General features: G+C 38.1%; 1 long non-coding RNA gene and 1 other non-coding gene across 2 annotated transcripts; one reads left to right on the forward strand and one right to left on the reverse strand.

Annotated features, from left to right (window-relative positions):
- Positions 1–1,482: 1,482 nt before the first annotated feature.
- LOC122674947 lies at positions 1,483–1,589 on the forward strand. Its single transcript, XR_006335110.1, has one exon. It is a non-coding gene; the product is annotated as a U6 spliceosomal RNA (small nuclear RNA).
- A 331-nt stretch (positions 1,590–1,920) lies between these two features.
- LOC122674306 lies at positions 1,921–4,356 on the reverse strand. Its single transcript, XR_006334950.1, has 3 exons — positions 4,294–4,356; positions 2,876–2,977; positions 1,921–2,081 (listed from the first exon to the last, which is right to left on the reverse strand). It is a non-coding gene; the product is annotated as an uncharacterized LOC122674306 (long non-coding RNA).
- Between the last annotated feature and the right edge of the window lie 983 nt (positions 4,357–5,339).

Raw genomic sequence — 5,339 nt, forward strand, 5'->3', positions numbered from 1 at the left:
CATAGAAGATACTGAAAAATGATGTTCACTCCCTCTCCTTGTCTCTCTGCATAATCGTGCCACTTCACTCTTTCTCTCTCTCTCCTTTGCTGATGCACTGCTCTTTTTTAACTGTAATCATGAATCTTTGAGTAGCTAATATATTTCAACAAATGGCTATGCAACGGTTAAAAAAATTGCATAACCTTAAACTCTTTATATAAGCCATTCAATTTCTTGGTACCAACAATTTAAAGAACATGATTCTGTTCAAATTTGAAGAAAATATCTTTGCTATATGTTAAGACAGAGAGTCTTCTTAAGGGTTACTTACTTAAAGGTTTAGATTATTATAGTCATTTGCTCAGTTCATAAACTATAGGCACATGTGAAACATCTTTTTAATATCTACACAAGACTGATGTGTATCAAAATAAGACACACAAAAATTACATCAGATGTCAAAACCATCTTAAACAATTTAAGTGTAATTGAAAGTGTAATTAAAGCTGAGTGCCGAAGAATTTATGCTTTTGAACTGTGGTGTTGGAGAAGACTCTTGAGAGTTCCTTGGACTGCAAAGAGTTCAAACCAGTCAATCTGAAAAGAAATCAACACTGAATCTTCATTGGAAGTTGCTGAAGCTGAAACTCCAATTCTTTGGCCACCTGATGAGAAGAACTGACTCATTGGAAAAGACCCTGATGCTGGGAAGGATTAAAGGCAGGAGGAGAAAGGGACAACAGAGGATGAGATGATTGGATGGCATCACCGACTCGATGGACATGAGTTTGAGCAAGCTCCGGGAGTTGGTGATGGACAGGGAAGCCTGGCGTGCTGCAGTTCATGGAGTCACAAAGAGTCGGACACAACTGCGCTACTGAACTGAACTGACATGTAGTAATTTTGACCAAAGATTTTTAGGTTTATTTATTTATTTTTAAGACCTGAAATAAAGACAGTTCTCTGATATAAAATAGCCCCTTTCTTGAATGTCCACAGCATTACACTGGCCCCTATATTTCCTCAGAGATTAGTGAATCTTTACAAATTTATGAAGTTTGTTTTTGTTTTTAGTCGCTAAAGTCGTGTCTGATTCTTTTGCGACCCCATGAACTGTAGCCCATCTGGCTGCTCTGTCCATGGAATTTCCCAGGCAAGAATACTGGAGTAGGTTGTCATTTCCTTCTCCAGAGGATCTTTCTAACCCAAGGACTGAACCCATGTCTCCTGCATTGGCAGGTGAATTCTTTACCACTGTGCCACCAGGGAAGCCCTTTTCAGAAGCTGGAAGGAAATGAAAAATAAGAAAAGAGTGGTGCATTCATAGGCACTGTTCAAGGGCAGTTTAAGCTAGTATTTTGTAGGTATGACAACACAGAACACTGAATCTGTTTACTGGGTTGCCTTTCCCAAAATCCATTTCCTGTTTTTTTCAACATGCTCAGTGTTTCTCCACAACAGTCAAAAATAGCATGGATTATTTTTAAGAAGTATTTTATGGTGCTCACTTCAGCAGCACATATACTAAAATTGGAACGATACAGAGAAGATTAGCATGGCCCATGCACAGGGATGACACGCAAATTCGTGAAGCATTCCATATTTTTATTACTTTTCATACTTGAAATAAACATTTATTTAAAAAAAAAAAGAAGTACTTTACAAAGGTATTAAAAATATTTGGGAAGAGTGTTCCACTGTAGACCTTGGTCTAGAAGTCATAGAATGGTAGTTGAATATTGATGAAGAGTAGAGTAGGCCCTGGTATTAATACCACATTGGTTGATAAGTTACCTTTTTTCCTATTGGCAAGGAATTGTCATAGAATTTAAGACAGACTTTATTTACATAGGTCAAAAAATAAATGGTGTATTTTTTTTTTAGAAAAATCAAGAAATTAAGGATATAAAGACTGAAAGAAAATATAAAATTAATTCCTCTTGCATAACGAAGCAGGCTAATTAAGTTATCATGAAAACCAGTAAGAAGCTCTGACACTAATGACTTTCCATTAAGTGAGAAGCTGAAATAAGTGTGATAGGACTTCTCAAACACAAAGTACAAGTGACTAACTGGTCAGGCATGCATTTTCCCAAAACCTGTAATGAGAGAAAGTCAAAGTTTCAATCAAAAGAGAAGGAAAACCAAAGTTAAGAGATGATTTTTGACTGATAATAAGCGGACTTAGTATCTAAGGTATCAGTTTACAGTTGCATTTTGTGCTTCTTTCAGTCTTTCTCTAAACAACTTCTTATTTTAAGCATCCTTAAAGGTCGTGAGAAATGTCTAATAAAAGTGTTTACATTTATGCTACTTACTGAGCAAGAAGTTAAGTTTTATAGGAAAAGAGCATCAGGAATGGAATTGTTGATTGTCACTGATGCTTTCAGAGCTTCATGCCTAAGGAAAATCTCTATTGTAGGGAGATTCAGATTTAAGTTGACATCTTCCAGAACTGCAGGCATAGTACTTAGGAGGAAAATGAGCAGTATCTGTGGGGTTAGTCCTACGTTTCCAAACATGTTAAATGACGGTAAACATCAAAATCTCCTTTCAGAAACACCATCTTTTCTCACTATTCATTGGAAGAAAAGAAATAGATAACAAGAGCCTGTTCTTTTAAATACAATCTCATTTCCAGAAAGGCAGTGTATCTGAAATCAGTGCTATAGCAAGTATTAAGCTCATCTGCCTAAAAAGAACAGGCACAGCTGCTTCCCCAGGGTGTATTGTCAGACGTTTTGATTTTCAAAGAGCCAACAGAGCTAAGATACATGTAACCCTTTTCATAACAGCTCATCTTAGTGCGCCAGCCCTCTGCACAGTCTTTCTCTCCTGCTAAGCAATTAGAATGGTCCTGAGCTTTTCAAAGCAATGATACAGATCGTTTTACCTTTATGTCCTGATTGCGTGAAGCTCTATGGGAAATGCTTCTAAAGAGGTTAAAATGCAGCCATCTCCTACAAAGTCATGGTGCAGCCCAAAACTCAATCTCCTGCAGTGAAGACAAAGGAACAAAAGCAGGATAGACAATTTGAGAAAATGATAAAGTCGATTCAACAAATACTTCTGCCGTCTCCTACTTATCATAGCTGGGTCTATTTTCAGCATTGTTATCTGTACTTTCCCTGCATCATGCCATTGAATATCTATAATGAACCAGTAAGGAAGAGATTTGCTGACTTCTAAGGAAAGGCATGCAAGATTCCTCTCTGCTCCTTTCTCAATCCTCTCTTCAGTCATTCCCTAAATCTCAGTCGCTGTTAAGGTTAAGTTATGCCATCTCCACAAAGAAGGGTCCAAATCTGGACCCAATTTCAGGTTTCCTGCTGGACCTCAGTCCTAATGCGTGAGAATCTGCACACAGCCCCCAAACTAGAACAGCTTCCTCCCTGCCCACTCTAACTCAGTACCAGGCCTTTGACAGGGGTCTGAGCTGGCTCCATTCTAAGCTTTGGGATCGAAGGTCTTAACTTTCTCATTCCTTTCCCATTGTCACTAGAAGGTATAGTTTTATTATTTATATGTTTTCACCATTGAATTGTTTAATTGAAATGAAATTTACATTTTCAAGTAGATATAAATGGAAGAGGCTTGACCTGCTTTGTTTGAGCTCAAAAAGGAAAAAAAAACCCATACTTTTCCAGGTTAAGTCCCCAGGTTCTCCTCTGGAGTCTGGACTCAGCATCCCAGCTGGCTTTGTGCTAGCTTCAAGGACTTTGTAGGCAAAGGTGACTTCATTAAGAGTGGATTTGGACTTGTAGTTCTGGTCAAATACAGTGATGCCATTTTAATTCCACCACAGCTCACACAACCTCGACACTATTACTATTACAATTTTACCCATGAAGGAATTCAACAGCAGGGAGTTTAAGTGATTTGCCTAAACTCGCAGATTGCTAATATGTGGCAGAGTCAGGCTTTGAACCCAGGGTCAAGTGATTGCAAAGCCTTTACTCTTTAAGCCTTATTTATCCAGGTATAATTTACATGTAGTAAAAGTCACACATTCAAGTTTTGCAATGCTATGAGGGTTTTTTCTTTTTTTCACAAAAATTGATTATTTTCCATGAGGTGAAATTCATATCACATAAAATTAACTATCTCAAAGTAAACCATTTAGTGCCTTCACAGTACTGTGCGGTCACCTCCTCTATCTAGTCCCAAATCATTTTCAGTATCATAAAGTTTGTTAGACTCATGCAAAAAGAAAGAAAGCAATTATACAATATGCAACAACATATGGACCTTGAGGGTATCATGCTAAGTGAAATAAGTCAGTCATAGAAAGACAAGTAGTCTTACACTTACATGAAGTATCTAAAGGAGTCATATTCACAGAATCGAAGCATGGAATAGTGATAACCAGGGGCTGTGGAGGGAAGGGTAAACAAGTTAAAAATGAACAGGCATAAAGCTTTAGTTAAGCACAATAACTGAATAACTGAATATTCAAACTACTGCACAATTGCACTCATCTCACACACTAGCAAAGAAATGCTCAAAATTCTCCAAGCCAGGCTTCAACAGTATGTGAACCAAGAACTTCCAGATGTTCAAGCTGGATTTAGAAAAGGCAGAGGAACCAGAGGTCAAATTGCCAACATCCGTTGGATCCTAGAAAAAGCAAGAGAGTTCCAGAAAAATCTACTTCTTCTTTATTGACTATACCAAAGCCTTTGACTGTGTGGATCACAACAAACTGTGGAAAATTCTTCAATATATGGGAATACCAGACCACTTTACCTGCCTCCTGAGAAATCTGTATGCAGGTCAAGAAGCAGCAGTTAGAACTGGACATGGAACAACAGACTGGTTCCAAATAGGGAAAGGAGTACGTCAAGGCTATATATTGTCACCCTGCTTATTTAACTTCTATGCAGAGTATATCATGAGAAATGCTGGGCTGGGTGAAGCACAAGCTGGAATCAAGATTGCGTGGAGAAATATCAATAACCTCAGATATGCAGATGACACCACCCTTATGGCAGAAAGTGAAGAAGAACTTAAGAGCCTCTTGATGAAAGTGAAAGAGGAGAGTGAAAATGTTGGCTAAAGCTCAACATTCAGAATACTAAGATCATGGCATCTGGTCCCATCACTTCATGGAAAATAGATCGGGAAAGAATGGTAACAATGGCTGACTTTATTTTGGGGGGCTCCAAAATCACTGCAGATGGTAACTGTAGCCATGAAATGAAAAGACTCTTGCTCCTTGGAAGAAAAGCTATGACCAACCTGGACAGCACATTAAGAAGCAGAGAAATTACTTTGCCCAACAAAGGTTTGTCTAGTCAAAACTATGGTTTTTCCAATAGTCATGTATGGATGTGAGAGTTGGACCATAAAGAAAGCTG

The sequence above is a fragment of the Cervus elaphus genome, chromosome 18, assembly GCF_910594005.1.
Source record: "Cervus elaphus chromosome 18, mCerEla1.1, whole genome shotgun sequence".
NCBI classification, from domain to species: Eukaryota; Metazoa; Chordata; class Mammalia; order Artiodactyla; family Cervidae; genus Cervus; species Cervus elaphus.